The following is an 18,031-nucleotide window of genomic DNA, read 5'->3' as shown; positions in this document are numbered from 1 at the left end:
ACACCTCTGTGGACTGTCAGACAATAGACTATTTTTCATTAAACCCCATTTGAACAAGGTTCTTTATTTATTCAAAAAATATATTTCCCTTCTATTCTTATTTCAATAAAAATTTAAAGGTAGAAGTTCAAGCCTTTGTGTGTAAAAGTGTTACATTTGCATTGTTTGTATATTTCCCCTTTTTTTGGTCCTAAGAGAGTGTTTACATCCTAATAAAGGAGATAGCCATAAAAATGTTAAAAGAATAAAGCACATCAATATAGTTATCTAATATTTTTGGTTTGTTAGTTTATAGGCTTTTGTGCAGACGGTGATGTCTAATAAAGGTTGTGTCTGCTGAGTCTCAAATCTGGTCCCAAACCAGAGAAATAATTGACTGACATTGAACTCCAGGGAAATTCAACTGAGGGGTAAAGACATAATATAGAGTGCTGTATGGGTAGGGTATGTGCTGAGCTCTTCAGAGCAGCATAGGACTGTCTGCTGAAGTGTAGTTGTATAAGGATGGAGTGGTCCAACTACCAGAATCCCAGGACTTATCCCCAGAAGGCTTGAGTGGGATGGCAAATAGGGAAATAAGAGGGAGAAAATGTCACCGCAATGGGACTTTTCCATTGGTGGTTGAGATTCTCTCTTCATTTGTGGAAGATCATAAATGAAGTATAGAGAAGGTATTGTTGTTTGCCCTTTGTTCTCTAAGAAGACCAATGACATAAGGAAAGTAATATCATGATTTACAATGAATTAGATTTAAGTGAGAGAGGGCTGTGCAAAATCACCAGACTCACTCTCTCCTCCACAGGCATCTGGGTCCAGTGGCAAGATATAGATCAGCATGACTGCAGATGACCTCCATGCAGCTGAAGACCTTGTGTTTGTTGTTGTTGTTGTTGTTGTTCTTGTTTTTTAAGCTAAGCTCTTTCCTAGGTCTCAGTTTGTCTGAGGCAACACCCATTTAGTGGTTAAGGCTAGGTAAGGAGCAAGGCAAAGAATGGACTCTTTTATCTAGTAAAAAAAAAAATCTGAAAGAGAAGACCATAAGGGTTTCTGGACAAAAGAGAAACAATTGCTATTTACACTCATTCTGAGCTATCAGAACCCAAAGAATGACCAAATGAGGCTTGAGCTGGACCTATTGCTGGCTAATCAATTAGAGCCACAGTGACTTCAATTTAAGGCATGGTCCTTAAAAAAGAAATCTAGCTCATAAACCCCAAGAAATCTTGCAAGGTTTCAGTGATCAAAATTTATTTCTTTGGGCAGAGCACCAATAAGTAAGGGTAAGATTTCATATGTAGACAGAGGGAGACAAGTCAGAGGAGAATGGGAGAAGAAGGGAGAGAAAAAAGGAGGGATGGAAGGAAGGAAAGAGGGAAGGAGGGAGGGAGGCAATGAAGGAAAGAAGGAAAAGAGGAAGAGAAGGAGAAAGGAAGGAAGGAAGGAAGGAAGAAGGAAGGAAGGAAGGAAGGAAGGAAGGAAGGAAGGAAGGAAGGAAGGAAAGAAGGAAGGAAGGAAGGAAGGAAGGAAGGAAGGAAGGAAGGAAGGAAGGAAGGAAGGAAAGAAGGAAGGGAAGGAAGGAAGGAAGGAAGGAAGGAAGGAAGGAAGGAAGGAAGGAAGGAAGGAAGGAAGGAAGGAAGGAAGGAGAAGCATTGCCCAACTGGAACTGACCAGTTGAGTCCCCAGTGGAGCCACTACTACAACTCACAGTTTGTTTTTAATCCTTCACTATAGGAAAGAATTTTACCTCCCATGTTGTCATCTTGCTGCAAAGTTCCACTTGTTTCATTTTCACTATAGCTCTGGGGGGGGGGGGAGAGAGAGAGAGAGAGAGAGAGAGAGAGAGAGAGAGAGAGAGAGAGAGAGAGAGAGAGAGAGAGAGAGAGAGGGAGAACGAGAATCCAGAAAGGTTTGGCTTTCTAACAAAGATTTTAGAGTGAATTTGATTGCTTTTCTTCCCTATAACCGGAGTCTGTGTATAAGATTAGGTTTGGAATAAGGGCCTGAAGTTAGGGAGATACGAAATGAAAATGGAAATGAACAGGAGTAGGCTACTTTGAAAAGAGAAGCAGATTTGGAGTCAGAATATTTGAGTTCAGATCTTGACTTTACCAATTACAACTTGTTTGAACTGGGTAAATCCACCCTTTCTGAGCCTCAGCTTGCTCCTCTGTAAAATGAGGGAACTGGACTGAATTTGCATCAAAGCTCCTTTCCACCAAACTTCATATTTCTGCAGCTCAAGGCACTTCACTATGCTCTCTTCTTTGGACACTCTCCAGTTTGTTAGTGTCCCTCTATGGCACCCAGAATTGAATGCAATACAATAGATGAGTTCTGACAACAGTGGCATAAACTGATTTTCTCACCTCCCTGTACCTGAAAGCTATTCCCTTTCTAATGCCCCACAAAATTGCATTAGCATTGTACTCTGCCACATCATACTGCTGAATCACAGTGAGTTTTCAGTGCAGTAAAAACCCCATATCCTTTTCAAAATAGCTGCTTTCTATCCATACTTCTCCATTTTATATTTGTGGAATTGACTTTTTGTGCTCAAGTGCAAACCTTTACATTTACCCCTATTGGATTTCATATTAAGCAAGATTATTATTATTATTATAGCCTACCACAACTCAGCAGATCACTTGCATTGTGGCTGAATAGAGACAAACTTGCCTTTATCAAATTTTTATATTGATGTATCCAACTATAGTTTAAATCTCCTTTTCCTTCTTTTCCTTCTGTAAGATAGGGGTTAGTCCCTCAACCAATCAGAACGTGCTCCAAACTTTTATGTAAACAACTACTTCTTAAGAAAGAGTCCTAGAGGTTAAACCAGTTGCAACCAGCCAGGTTCAAGAACAGGGCTTCAACAGGGAAACGCTTTTCTTCACCACACTTGCTTAATAAGCTTATTGAATATGAACTGACACACCTCAAGGGTTGACATAGCCGCCATTTTTTATCATGGGACCTGTGGAGTAGGCGGAGTTAACAGAGCATGGACAAACATGTTATGTGCTGTCCAGGAAGGGTGTAACTCAAATGAACTAGACCAATAGGAGCCCTGATGGGTGGAGTATGGATCTTACTAACGTATTAAAAGTTGATTCTACCACTGAACCAGTGCCCATGTGCTACTAAAGTGTGCTGTGCCTGCTTCTCTCATGAGAAGCGTAATACTTTCCTTCACTCACTCACTGTAGTAGATTTTTGCTTCAGATTTTTCTAACACTTCTCCTTCACTAACAGGACAAATTTTACCTAAGTGCCCATTTTTAAAAGAAACTTTCACAGTATAAGTTTAATCATTGTGGAAACCCATTTGCAATTCTGTAAAGTGACTAAAATTCTGAAATAATTTGACCCACAGTTAGTACTGCTAGGCATATACTACAATAAGGTCATTGACAGAAAGAACCAAAAAAACCCAATGTGCTCGCTCTCTCTCTCTCTCTCTCTCTCTCTCTCTCTCTCTCTCTCTCTCTCTCTCTTCTCTCTCTCCTCTTTAATCTGTTTTTCTTTAACTGTTTTCTCTTTCTCCATGCCTGCCTCTCTTTCCTCTCACTTTTCTTTCCATATAGTTATAAATTACATGCACGCACACATAGTTTATATAAACATATGCACTCAAATATTTATAGCAGTACTATTTGTGATAGGAAAGAACTTGAAAGAAAGTAGCTGTAAATTGATTGGTGAATGGCTAACAAATTCTAGAACATTTATGTAATGGAATACTATTGTGCTGTCCATACTAATGAAGGGGATGAATATACAGAGAAGCACTGAAAGACCTAGATGAAAACCTGGAGACTGACATAAACAATCAAGAATATAATCTAAACAACGCCCTGGAGCAATCTAAAGGGAAGGACTAATTACAAAATAATGGAAAATGAATGCTGCAAAATTAGAAATGAAGAAATCAGCCTCAAAGAAATACCATGACGATACCCTAAACCTACTCCTTTATGAATGCAGAGTGTGAACCACTGCCTAAGATAGCCCCTGTTTTTTCTGTGTTAAGAGGTTTTGCTTATTTTTTTCCTCTTTTTTCCTCTATTTTTAAAAGCTGTTATTAAGCATAACTGTCAGGGAGGGGAAGTAATTGGAGTAATTTAAGTGATAAAAAAACAACAAGTATGTCAATAAATATATCTTAAAAGAATTTTTCACAGTAAAAATACTTTTTTTTTTACTATGTGATAGCATCTGTCTTGAGAAGGGTTTTTTTCTTAAAAAAGGGCAAATTATATTTACCTCTATCTCAAACATGTCTGAGACATGTCTATGACTATGACATGTCTTCATATTTACGCCACAAATTTGTTGTCTCATTTTCATGCATCAATACACATAAACTGGAGGAAACAGCCTTGAGAGTGCTGTATCAGTAGACCTATAACTGAGCAACTTTAAATGCTTTGGTGATAAAAGAGACAGATAGTCTTCCCATCTGCCTCCAATCACTCTTTCAAATATGCTGACAAGTATCTTTAAGCATTTCACTTGCCACTGCTAACGCATTATAGTTACTGTGAGTTTCTAGAGAGTAAAGATTGCTTTTTGTCTTTCTTCAATGTGTTTTACACAGTGCCTGGCACATGGTATGCACTTAATAAATGCTACTTTGACTGAATAATTGTTTCCTGCTTCCATGTTCAAAGATTTCTCTTTTAGCATTTCCTATTTTCCCTTAATCAAGTAATGGCCTCTATGTTTAGTTCCTTCTATATTCAAGTTACTTGAATTGTGTTTGATAAGCGTCCTTCTCATTTGGACTCTATGCTACATTCTGAAATATTGCTATGGTCAGTAGTACAACTATATCGTTTCTTATGATCCATCTTTCCAGTTGACACGATATAATAAGTACAACAGAGAAATCTTTAAAGTAAAATTCTTGTTGGGTAGTTGGAATAGTCAAATTGTGAAAGCATTGTGATAGACAGAATTCTCGATGATGATTTTAAGTGTCTTTACATTTGATGAATGCAGTTTATGGTTCCAATGGACAGCTAGGCTCTACTAGCGCAGGCCTCTTTTGCTCTGTACAGACACCGCCCATGTACCTGTTATGCTCTCTAATGCAAATAGACAACCGCTCTCTTTTAAAACATTTATCAAATGACCATATTTCTGCTTCTTTTCTAACCAGAGACGAAGTAAATCTAAAATTCTGTTTTTCTTATTTTTTAAGAGTGTCTGTTGGCTAGTTAAATTGAAAGCTAGTGAGGAAACCACTAGGAACATTCATTGCCTTGGGATAAGAAAAATAAAATTATTTTTTCTTGGGGTTCTTATTTTCTCATTGACATTGTATTCTCCCACATTAATTGTTTGAAGAAAAATGTTTCTGGGGAATAGACTTGCAATGAAATTAACATCCTTTACTAGTACTGAATAGAGAACAGAAACTCAGGCACTGTATTTCTGAAACTGGTTATTTGCTTGTAATCCATCCTCTAGGAAGATTAGGATTGTTTTAAAAAGGGCACAGATCATTTAAGGAAAAGAAAAAAAAAAGCTATGCTTCAGGAAGTAGTGTTGCCTGGATAAAGTCAAGAAAACTAAATAGTTATTTCATTTATTTGCTTCTTTATTTTATTTTATTTTTTTTGTTTTTGCTTTTTATTTTTGCTATCAGTGCACCAGCAAAATAATGTGTTTCAACTTTAGGGACTTGAAAATGAACAAATGCCTCAGTATAAAGCTTTTTAAGAAGTAGTAGAGGGGCGGAGCCAAGATGGTGGAGTGAAAGCAGTGACTTGCTTGAGCTCTCCCCCAAACCCCTCCAAATACTCATAAAAAATGGCTCTAAACAAATTCTGAAGCAGCAGAAGAACCCACAAAAAGACAGAGTGAAACAAATTTCCAGCCCAAGATAACCTGGAAGATTGATCAGAAAGGTGTATCGCACCGGGCTGGGAGCACAGCGTGGGCGCGCAGGCCGCAACTAACCTGGAGCAGGCCTCAGACGACTGAATCACAGGCAGCTGTGGAGGTTTCCAGACTCCTCAATCCACTAATGCCAAAGACAACTTAGAAGGTCAGTGGGAAAAGTCTGTTTCTGTCGGTGCTGAGAAAGGAAGTCTCCATTCCCCAAGAGCATGGCCCTGGGGGGGCAGGGGGGCAGCTGCTTCCTGAGCTTCTGGCCCACAGACTGAGGGGGAATCCAGTGGCTGATTAGAGAGGGGATTGCAGGAATCTCTTTGCCAGTGCTGAGGCAGGAATCTCTTGCTTTGCCTGTGTGTGGATCTGGGTCACAGTTCTGGGCAGCGGTGCTGGGGTGAGGAGGAGCGCTGGCTTGGTGGAGCTTGTAGTGATTGCGGAGAGAAGCCCCTTCTCACAGTTACAGGACAGAAAGGAGTACTTGTAGTCGCAGGCCAGGAAAGGAGTAAACACCTCACCCCTTATCATACCACCTTGGAAGAACTGAAAATTTACAGGTCCCTACAAGTATCTCTGAAAACAGCTATGCAAACCCCCGAAGCTTGGGACAGGACATTCTCCACATTGGAAGCAGATTCGTACCTTAACAAAGAGTTTAAAACTCAAGTAATTGGCCGGGATCATGAGCAAGCAGCGCAAAAAGAGTCAGACTACATTATCTTACTTTGGTGAAAAAGAAGATCAAAATATACAATCAGAAGACGACAACAAAGTCAAAGCTCCTGCATCCAAAGCCTCCAAGAAAAACATGAATCAGTCTCAGGCCTTGGAAGGGCTCGAGAGGGATCTTGAGAAGTAAGTAAGGGAAGTAGAGGAAAAACTGAGAGTGATGCGAGAAAATCATGAAAAACAAGTCAACAGCTTGCTAAAGGAGACCCAAAAAAATACTGAAGAAAATAGCACCTTAAAAAATAGCCTAACCCAAATGGCAAAGAGGGTCCAAAAAGCCAATGAGGAGAAAAATGCCCTAAAAAGCAAAATTGGCCAAATGGAAAAGGAAGTCCAAAAGCTTACTGAAGAAAACACTTCCTTAAAAATTAGGATAGAGCAATTGGAAGCTAGTGACTTTATGAGAAATCAAGACACTGTAAAACAAATCCAAAAGAATGAAAAATTAGAAAACAATGTGAAATATCTCATTGGAAAAACAACTGACCTGGAAAATAGATCCAGGAGAGAGAATTTAAAAATTATTGGACTATCAGAAAGCCACGATCAAAAAAAGAACCTAGATAGAAGTAGTAGAAAAGTGTTGTCATCACAAAAGAACAAATTTGGATTCTGCTTCTTGGGAATCCACCCCAAAGAGAAGAAAAACAATATCTGATTCAATAACTCAGCAAGAATACACTGAGTGTGTTCTCTGTATAAAGGAATATGACGAATACTGCAGTTGCAAATATGTGGAACCCTATACACACATATGCACACACAGTCATTCCCCCTACCGAGCTTACATTCTATTGGGAGGTTACAACATTTAAACAGATGTATAATGATGATATATTTTGAGAAAAAAGAAGGAAAACAATGGGTTCAAATCCTAATTCTGACACATTTTGCTGAAATCAAAATACTTTCAAGATAATGGTATTCCCTTAATTTCTAAACCTAGTAACTCTATGAAGAACCAAAATACTCCAAACCCTTTGGTGAACATTTAAACATTCTGTTATAGGCCAGCCAGGCCTGCAATACATTTTGAGGCTCAGAGAATTATGGGTTTTGATGGGACCTCAGAGGCCATGTAGCCTAACTCTTGCTAGAAAGAGAATCCTGTTGTATGACATGGTTGGATGTGGCCACCTAGTCTTCAATTAAAGACCTTCAGTGGGAGGGAACCCATTATTTACTAAAGCAATCTATCAAACATGATGACAGTTCCAATTGTTAAGAGGTTATATTTTTTTCTTGCAGCAAGCCACGGTCTATTACTCTATCCCCAATTTTGACCCACTGCTCTTTCTTGTGCTCTGTAAAGCCGAACAGAACAAAGTTTGTTCATCTTTCCCATGTCCTCTCTAACACCTTTATAATTCAAAGATTTTTTTGTGCATTCGTGATTTCATTGATAAGGGCATACCTTCAAGGATTAGGCATCAGCATGCATTCAGAGATTCTTATCCAGTGGGTCTCTTGCAAATGTTCTTCACGGGAAATCTCAGTGGGCTAAAGTCATTATGCTGAATCTCTTGACATTGCATGTATGTCAGCAGAGCTCACAGTCTACCCAATGATTATCCCTCATTTTTGTTACACGACCAGCCCATCTACTTTTCTGCCCATGTATTTAACTAATTATAATGTTTATGATGCTTTGGCTCTGCATAAGCCTTTTAAATACCTAAAGATAGTGCTCCTATCTTAATTCTTCTCTCATTAAGTGTAAATATTTTCAATCTTTTCAGCTCAATGCTAATTTCATGGGAGCCTGGCACATGGGGAGAATTCCTGGAATAGCATCTTTCCACAGGGAGAGTTTGGGAAACATGCTTATGGGAAAATTGTAATGGTAAGTAAGGGAAGTGCCTTGGAGAAATGAGACCATTGGTAGATATTTTGTAACCAGTTCCAGTAGGTTAGCCACAAGTCAAAACGGAGGTTGCAGCCTTCATAAGAACCTGTCAGCTTCAGTATTGTCTTTATGAGACATTTACTTCGGGGGATCTTAGTGACTTCTTTGATCATGGTGTTTGGTGAAGCAGTGTAATATTTAAATATAAGAGTCCTGAAAAATCAGGACAACGAGCTATAGAAATCTGGAGTCGAAGCCTATTATGGGTGTTACGGCCAGCCTGGTACCAGTGATTTCAGTAGTACCTTCTGGATCCGTGCCAGGACAAGATCCAACAAGGGCTCATTCAGCAGAGATGCTTCCTCCAAGGAGAACTTGGTTTCCAAATCTGTTTCTGGATTTTAACTTGGTGAGAACAAGAACTAAGAACTGAGCTAAGTCACAATTTTATACAGCTAAGAAGTGAGATAATTCCTGTTCTCAAGTCATTAAAAGATGACATACTCACAGATAAGTACACACACACACACACACACACACACACACACACACACACACATAGTGGCGATTAGGGTGGGGCATTAATTGCTTGAAGTCTTGGTCCCTTGATGGAGGTGGCATTTGAAGAGAGAAAAGGATTCTAGGAGGTGGAGGAGGAAAGAGCGAACACAGCAGGCATGAGATACAGTCAGAAAAAAGCGATCAGGATTAGGAAAGGGAAGTCTGTAACAGTTTTCAGAAATTACTTATGATTCTAGGAGATAGCTGTAGAGCTACAAAGGACGTGAGGGATCAGATACTCCAAATCCCTCATTGCAGAAAAGAGGAAACTGAAGCCTAAAGAGAATAAGGACTTGCCCAATGTCATATGGGGGGAAAGTAGCAGAAACAGCATTTAAACTAAAATTCTCAGATTGTAAATTCGTTGCTCTTTTCAGTGAACAATGCTAAAGCTAATAGTGGGGAATAATTACTCAAAAGACAGAACAGAGTAGTGGAGAGAATACTTGACCTGGAGGTAGGAGAGTCTGGGTGTAAAACCTGCATCTGTTTCCCATTTGTTGTGTCAAGGAACAAGTTCATTTATTTCTTTAACCCTTCATTTCTTTAGAGATAAATGGGACTGGTATTTACAGCCCTTATCTCACTGGATTGCTATATGGCTCCAAAGAGGGACTTTATACAAAATGTTATATAGGCATCAATTATTTATAATCTCAAAGAAGGTATTTGAACTGAGTGAAGAACACTGTGAGACAGCATTATCTGTCTTGTTACATGAGAAGTCACTTACACTGAGGGTCAAATTCTATATTCCACATCACATTCTCTTGCTATATCAGAAAAGCTCTCTGATCCTGAGTGCAAAACTTAGATTCATTAGGTCTAGGTTTGAATACTAGCACTTAGGTTTACTACTTGGTAAAGTCTTTAATTTCTCTGATTATCTCCCTTATTTGTTTGTAAAATTAGAAGACTAGGTGCCATGACATCTGTGGTCTAGGTTTATGGACCTGTATCATCCATATACTGCTTGTGCCAGTATTATTATATGGTCCTTTTGAAATACGAAAAATAAAATAATGAAAATTTTTTAAAAAATTAAATAATGAATGAAAAAAAGGGGAAAGAGGGGAACGTGGTTTCACCAGATCTGAAATTATATTTCAAAGCAACAATCATCAAAGTTATTTGATGCTCAATAAAATAGAGCAATCATTCAGCCAAAAAGTATTTTATTAAGCACCTACTGTTCATGATGGACCTTTCACTAGATATGGATGGTAAACATATAAGAGAATGAAGTGATTCCTACTCAGAAGGAACTTAGAAGGGAGAAGTTACAGGTACATATGTAAATAAATATAGCATAAATATGAAGATAATATGTACATACACACATAGGAATTAAGAATATTGTGGGAAAATGAGAGCAGATACTGGGGATTAGGAAAGTCTTCATACCAAAAACTAGTGCCTGAGCTGTATCTTAAAATTGAGAGAGCCTTTGAATCAGAGGTAAGGGGAGTGCAGTGAGAGGAATAATGAAATAGATTTAAAAGACAACATATAGAAGCAAAAGAACATATAATGTTCTAGCAACCCAAAGATTCTACCTCCTGGGCAAGGGTTCACTATCCGACCAAAAAATAAGTTGGGAAAATTACAAAAGTAGTCTCACTGAAATTTGGCATAGATAAATTCAATAGTGAATTTAGGGCTGGGCCAGGAGTCAGAAAGACCTAAATTCAAATCTAGAGCCAGCCACTGGCTGGGTGACCCTGGGCATATCACCTGACCTCTGCACCACTTTTATTATCTATAAAATGGAGGTATCAATAGTATTTGCCTCACAGGTTTATTGTGAGGATAAAATGACATAATATTTATAAAGCATTTTGAAATTCTATATAAAATTCTATATTCTATATAGAATATGAAATATATATGAAATATGTATATGAAACTATCTATATTTATGAAAATATACATATATGCATGTATGAAATTCTATATAAAATAAAATTCCATGTAAATGTTATCCAGAGTGATCATCATTATTGGTGAAGTCATCATCATCATCACCACCACCACCATATACTAAGATAAGCTCCATAGTGATAAATGGCATTTATAAAAAGTCAAATCAAAATCAAATTAAAAGATCAAGGAAGAAAATGGCCTTTGACAGTATGGATAGAAAAAGAATACACAATTGAATAAGCAACATATCATAGAAGATAAAATGAACAACTTAGATTTCCTAAAATTAGTACATATACATATATATTTTTTCTACAAATAAGATACGTGGAGTTAAAAAACAGTAACGGAACAATTAAATAAAGAAAAGCCTTTGTAGTAAATCTCTAATCAAGGTCTCATTTTCGGGAACTGTTCCTCAATAGATAAATTGTAGTTTTCAAAGAAAGAAATGCAAGCTAGCAAGAGCCATATGTCAAAATAGTCCAAATGATTAATAATGAAATTCAAAATAAAACAACTGAGGTTCTACCTCACGACAATCAGATTAACAAAAGTAAAGTGACAATTGTTGAAAGATTGCAGGAAAAGACCTTTGAGTTTGTCCAATGAACATGAAAAACAAGCTGTACTTCTCTGGGTCCTCAAATCATTCATTATAAAGGTCTAAGACTCATTGACAAGACTGCTAAGCCTACACCCAAAAGAAAACAAAGAAAAAGGAAAGAGACAACAGTATACAAAAATATTCATAGTGCCGTTTTTTTGTAGTGATAAATAACTGGAAACTAAGGAGACGGAGTGAACAAATACATACGGATACACACATGTCTACATATGTATTCATATGTATGTGTCTATATACATTTGTATATATGTATACACACATATGTACTCATGTATTTGTGTATATTTATATATAAACATATATGAATATTATTATGTATTAAGAGCTAAAAGGCAATAAGCAGTTATATAGTACCTATCATCTTCTAGGCACTGTGCTAAATTGTTTTACAAATGTTATATTATTCTATCCTCATAGCAACCCTGTCAGGTAGGTTCTGTTATTATCCTCATTTTACGGTTGAGGAAACTGAGGCAGAGAAAGGATAAGTAACTTGCCAGGGTCATACAGTTTGTAAGTGTCTTAGGCCAGATTTAAACTCAGGTCTTCCTGACTACAAGGCTGGAGTTTCTCTCCAATGTGCCAATAGCTAACTTCAGGGAAGATGATGAAAGGAATGATTTTGAGAACATCTGGCAAGATCTATATGAACTGACACAGAGCTAAATGAGCAGAACCAAGAGAATAATTTATACAATAACATTTTTATTTTTTTATTAATTAATTAATTAGTTTTTAGTTTTCAACATTCATTTCCACAAGATTTTGAGTTCCAAATTTTCTTCCCATTTCTCCCCTCCTCCCACCCCAAGATGGCATGCATTCTGAATGCCCCTCCCCCAATCTACCCTCCTTTTTATCACCGCCTCCCCTTCTTTATCTCCTTCCCCTTCCATTTTCCTGCAGGGCAGGATAGATTTCTATACTCCATTGCCTGTATATCTTATTTCCCAGTTGCATGTAAAAACATTTTTTAAACATTTTTTTTTAGAACTTTGAGTTCCAAATTCTCTCCCTTTCTCCCTCCCCACTCACCCTCATTGAAAAGGCAAGCAATTTGATATAGGTTATATATGTATAGTCATATATAATAACAGTTTAAAGATAGTTAAGATCCTTTCCTGTGACTCTACATATTTTTATATCCAATAATTAATCAATTGATAGATAACAAATAAACACATAACAAAGGTATTCTGGCTTTAAGGTGTTTCTCAAGTGAGGTATGTATCATCAGGTGTTGTCAAACTCCCTATACCGGCTCCATTTGGGGGTGCAATTATTGTGTCTTTGTATGTGGCCATGGAGATTTCACAAAAAGCAACCCAAAGGACAGTGAAGATGCCATCGTGACACTCACGGACACTCCTGAGCTGCATGTATGGTCCAGAGAGGCCCAAGGTCATGTCAAACACATCCTTTTAGTTTGGCCATCTTATGTGTTGCTTATTAGCAGAGGACAGAAACAGCTGGTGTCTAAACCAGGGCTCAGCAGATGCAGGGCATTTAGAAACCTGCGCATTCTTTTTTTTTTTTTATTATGCACTAAAATTAGATTTAAAGTGTGCTCAAAAGCATAACTAAAACAGATTGCCCTTCCAGCACTTGTGTGGCTGATTCATCCACAGGGCCCATATTTTCTGAGTCTGTGTTCAGACCTTTGATCTTCTTCTTATCTCTGTCAGAATATTAATTGAGAAATTTCTTTGCTGTACCCATAAGACCCTTTTAAACGGTTTCCTTTGGTAAGAAAATAATCACATTGCTTAAGAAAACATGGATTTTACCTTGTCCTTGTAAAGAAAAATGCCTATAGGCAAAGATTTGGAGGGGCTGGGCTTTCTATCTCCTCCTCTCTCTTGCCATCTTTGAGCTTATACCGACCTGCCTCAAAGCTGGGGTTCACAGTCAGAATTCTGATTTGGCAAAATCCAAATTACATCCATTAGAAAGATGTTTGTAAATCAAACTGATTCCAAGTGCTTGCAAGATTAAGAGTGTCTCCACCCCACTGCAATGGTCACACACAAATCTACTCCCAACTGGGAAATTAGGCACAAGCATGATAGAGAATCTTGTACTTATAGTCAAACTAGAGTGTGTATTGATTACCAAATATTGTACCTACCTCTGGTCTTCTTTGCTTCCTTGCTACCCACTTCCCCACCACATAACTGCCTCTACTCCAAGGCCTGCTCTCTTATAACTGGTGAGTCTCTCTCCTAGACCAGCATTTTAGGAGTGGTTCCAGTCAGACTCATTCCACTTTCAGATAAACTCATTCTTTAGACTTCACATCCTCATCTTCCACCATAACTCTTTCCCAGGTCTTTTCTTTCCCCTCCCTTTTCAATTCTCTTTTATATATAGTCTTTCTGGATTAGAATAAAATTCTTTGAGGTGGGGGATGTTTTGTCCCTAGCACTTAGCATACCCATAATTGCTGACAGAAACTTTGTTGCTTGCTCAAATTCCTGAACTAACCGTGGGTCTTGGTTATGTAGAGGCCATCTAGTTCAAATAACCCCCAGTTTATTTATGAGGAAACACAGAGATGAAGTGAGTATCACATCATGAAAGAAGTACAAATGGTATCTGAACGCAAATTTCTTGGACGTCAAAACCAGAACTCTGTTATCTCTACCAAGTACCATTCTTCATCCAATTTGGACTGTCCTCAGGCAGACTCTAAATAGTAGCTCAGGTGATGACTATTTTTACCAAATATGAAGACCTTAGAAATCAAGTGTAGGAAGGAAGATAGTCATGGATGTGTATTGTGTTATGAATAACTATAAACTTAAGGGGTGGTTAATATGGTCAGAACAATGAATGGAAGAAATGGTTATGAAAAAGAAGTTTTCAAGTTGAATAGTAATTTTGGAAATTGGGAAGCATGCAGAATAGGATTGTATTGGTACATGAAGCAAGTGATCTGGGCCTTTATTAAGAACTATATAATTGAGATAGAACAGGAAGTAAAGGCAGTGCTACAGAGATACTGACCGGGAGCACACACTGAAGGGAGGAGAGGGGGTGGGGCAGAATTGTGGTGTTTGTAATATGTTGTTGGCTCCTAAACATTTGTTAGGTCTGTTGAGTTGACCTCTGACACCTTTTGTTTGTGATCACAAATTTTCCATTGCTTTAGGGTAATGAAAAACACATATTTTATTGGTTGAAATTCAGGCACACTTCCCCAACTACATCTCACTCATATAAAGTCACAGGGTAGTCTTGAAGTTCAGGTTGATATAATTAGAGCCAGGAAGACCTGAGAAACAATTTCATCTAATCCACTAACATTACATATGAAGAAAATGAGCCTTAGAAAGGAGTAGTGACGTGTACAATTTAAAACTGGCCATCACATAGGAGAGTCAGCCTTCAAACCAAAGCCCTGCCTTTCAAGCTGATTCAAATTATTTCATAATTTATTTATTTTTATTTTAATGAGATTCTATTTAAGGAGTATTGGCGCTCCTCAGTGATGCTTTATATTAGAACCAATATACTCAGAAGACAAAGCATGGTATTCGGTAAAAAGTCAGCCTCAAAGTGAGGAAGACCTGGGTGCAGTAATGCTTCTGACACATACTGGCCATGTAACTAGAGACAGCTAGGTATCTGAGTTGATAGAGTGGTGGTTCTGGAGTCAGGAAGACCTGAGTTCAAATTTGGTCTCAGATATTCTCCAGCTTGTGACCCTGGGCAAGTCACTTAATCTCTGTTTGCCCTAATCTACTGGAGAAGGAAATGGCAAAGCACTTCAGCATCTTTGCCAAGAAACCCCATATGGGGTCATGAAGAGTCAGATATGACTGACCAAACTCTGGACAAGTTGTTTAAATTCTCAGTGCTCTAGACATCTCTATAAGTTATAGAGAATATACAGAGCTGTGTTGGCAATAGGAGTTCTCTGTTCCAATGAAATCACAGGTACATTCAGCAGGAATAGATCACATCATACCTAGGACAAGGTCTCACAATGTGAACTAGACTGAAATTTAAAGGATTGATGACACTGATCAGAAAGGTGTGAGGCAGGGGACAAAACAATATCATTGGAATTCCCACCTTATCCCAGGCTTTTAAACATGGAGGTGGATGATGGTGATTGTCCTGCTACTTCATGGTAAGTTACTTCCAACATCAATTTCAAGAGAAAAGATTTAGCATATATGGAATACATTATTCATAAGACATTCAGTTTACAATGTTGGTCAAAACTACTGGACAATAAAGAATGGGGACCATCCATTTGCAGAGGGTAATCAAAAATGGAACAAGATGAATTCATTGAGAATAAGGGTAAAGAGGTAAGATCTGGACCTGAATGTCAGGAAGTTTTTTTTTAATGAATAAAGGATTTTATTTAAATTATTTATAAGTAAAATGAACATATCTTGGTGGTACAAGGACACAGATGAAAGCACAAGGAGTTATATATATGTGATTTAATAGAATAAAAGACATATATGTTAGTGTACACATAAATAGCTGAATGAGCAGTGTTAGGCTCTAATAAATGATTATATGGCTATAGTTTTTTACTTGATAATATAGAACTTCATGATTCTCATTCAAGATTTTAAAAAGTGAGACTTTTTTTGGAATTTGTAATCAAAAATAGATCTTCACTTTCTTTATTTGGCATCTCTAATAAGGCATATAAAAATTGGTATCTACAAAAAATCCAGCATTGTCCTAAATGACTAAAAAGCCAAGGGAATAAGGGTTAAAATTTAGACAACTAGAAACAGAAAAACAGAAAGAATCGTGTATGTGCGTGTGTATGTGTGTATATGTGTGTGTGTGTGTGTGTGTGTATGTGAGAGAGATAGAGAGAGAGCGCACTTCAGGCTATGCCAAATCCCTATTTGCTCTTGGTTGTCAGAGGTTTAGAACTGATGTTTGATTTATCGTTATTCCTTGGAGGCTCCAGGTTTGCCCGCACATTTCTGCCATGGAGGCCCTTGTATGTTTCAGAACGGATGTATTCAAAGACCTGAGACCCTCCGTGCTGGAACCGGTCAACAGCTAGGGTAGCCCAGGGATTATTCTCTGCTTTGTTTGTTTGTTTGCTTGTGTTTTGATTATTCTCCACTGCCTCTAAGCAGGTAAATCCAAGTGTCTGAGCTCAGGGGGAAGGACAGTTAGTTAGTGCCCTTGGATATGTCGTTCCTTCCATTGCATAATTCCCCCAATTTCTCCTGGCAGTGATATCAAGTTATCATCTCTGAGGCTGAATATCTGTAGCTTTGGGTGTTTCCCAATATCTGGCAGTAGGATTTCAATATTGTTATCACTTTGATAAGGTGAACTCAGAGTGCTAAGGGAAAAGAAGTTTCCAGACAGAGAATTTTCATTCAAGTTGTTTTAATTCAAATCAAGGACCTCTAGGGTTGGGAAAGAGCCAGATCCTTGAGGCAAAGTAATTAGCCTGTTCATACCAAGGTTCAGGTGTCTGGTTTTTGGAGGCTGTTGAACTGCGTGGGCAGCTCTTTAATCCAGTGATTGAAAAGAGGTCAGCACTTCCAGATTCTTTGGTTCTGCCATGCTTGGTGTCATCGTTGTTAACTTTTCGTGGCTGAGAATCAGTTGTGTAATGTGGATTAAAGTAAAAAAAGAAAACCATGGACATCCAGCATGTTAGAAATGCTGCGGCCATGCACGGCCATCTGGGGCTAGTTCTTCTCCCACCTCTCCTCCACCAACTTCTTTGAGGACTTGAACATGGTTGTGGAGGGCAGCAGAGGCAGGGGACCTGCTCCAGTCAGCTGAGAGCGAAATGGCTCAGGCTGCCCTGAAGAGTTAAACACACCTTGTCTCGGACCCCAGCTCAGAATACCTCATGGCTTTCAGACCCAGTCCCTCCCACACCAAGAGAGCCCCTCAGAAAGAAACCAAAAGAATCACCAAATCACAGACTAGAAGGAAGCCTCAGAGAATATGTAGTCTAATCCACAGCAGTCAAAAAAAAAATCCAAATTCAGCATAGTCAACCATATCCATATAAGTGCCAACTCAGAAGCAGCCTCTTCCACTCTGACTTTCCTATAATCCAAAATCTCAAACTGAATGTCTGCCATGTAATTCATGTACGATATAGCAAAGCTCTTACCCCTGCCCCTTGCACCTCAATCTCCTTGCCTTAAGCCTCTCTCCACCCCAGTCCATCTTCTACTCAGCTGTCAACCTGATCTTCCTAAAGCTTCTGTTTGACCCTCTTAGTCACGGGTGGGGAATCTATGGCCTGGAGACCACATGTGGCCCTCTAGGTTCTCTAGTGCAGCCCTTTAATTCTGCACCCCTGCAGTCTCAACCCTCAGCTCAGTCAATTCCAGTACCTCCCTATCAGTTCCAGAATCAAATAGAAAATTATCTGTTTGGCTTTTTAAGCCCTTCATAACCCTTTCTGCCTTTCCACTGTTCTTGTTCCTCATTCC

At 38.4% G+C, this 18,031-nt stretch overlaps 1 pseudogene; it reads right to left on the bottom strand.

The window, feature by feature from the left end:
• Positions 1 to 16,458: 16,458 nt before the first annotated feature.
• LOC110203243 (ras suppressor protein 1-like) lies at positions 16,459 to 17,320 on the bottom strand (annotated as a pseudogene).
• Between the last annotated feature and the right edge of the window lie 711 nt (positions 17,321 to 18,031).

Source organism: Phascolarctos cinereus, unplaced genomic scaffold (assembly GCF_003287225.1).
Source record: "Phascolarctos cinereus isolate Bilbo 61053 unplaced genomic scaffold, phaCin_HiC Scaffold_7;HRSCAF=346, whole genome shotgun sequence".
Classification (NCBI taxonomy): Eukaryota; Metazoa; Chordata; class Mammalia; order Diprotodontia; family Phascolarctidae; genus Phascolarctos; species Phascolarctos cinereus.
The sequence above is the reverse complement of the archived record's forward strand: the minus strand, read 5'-3'. Positions and strand labels throughout refer to the sequence as shown.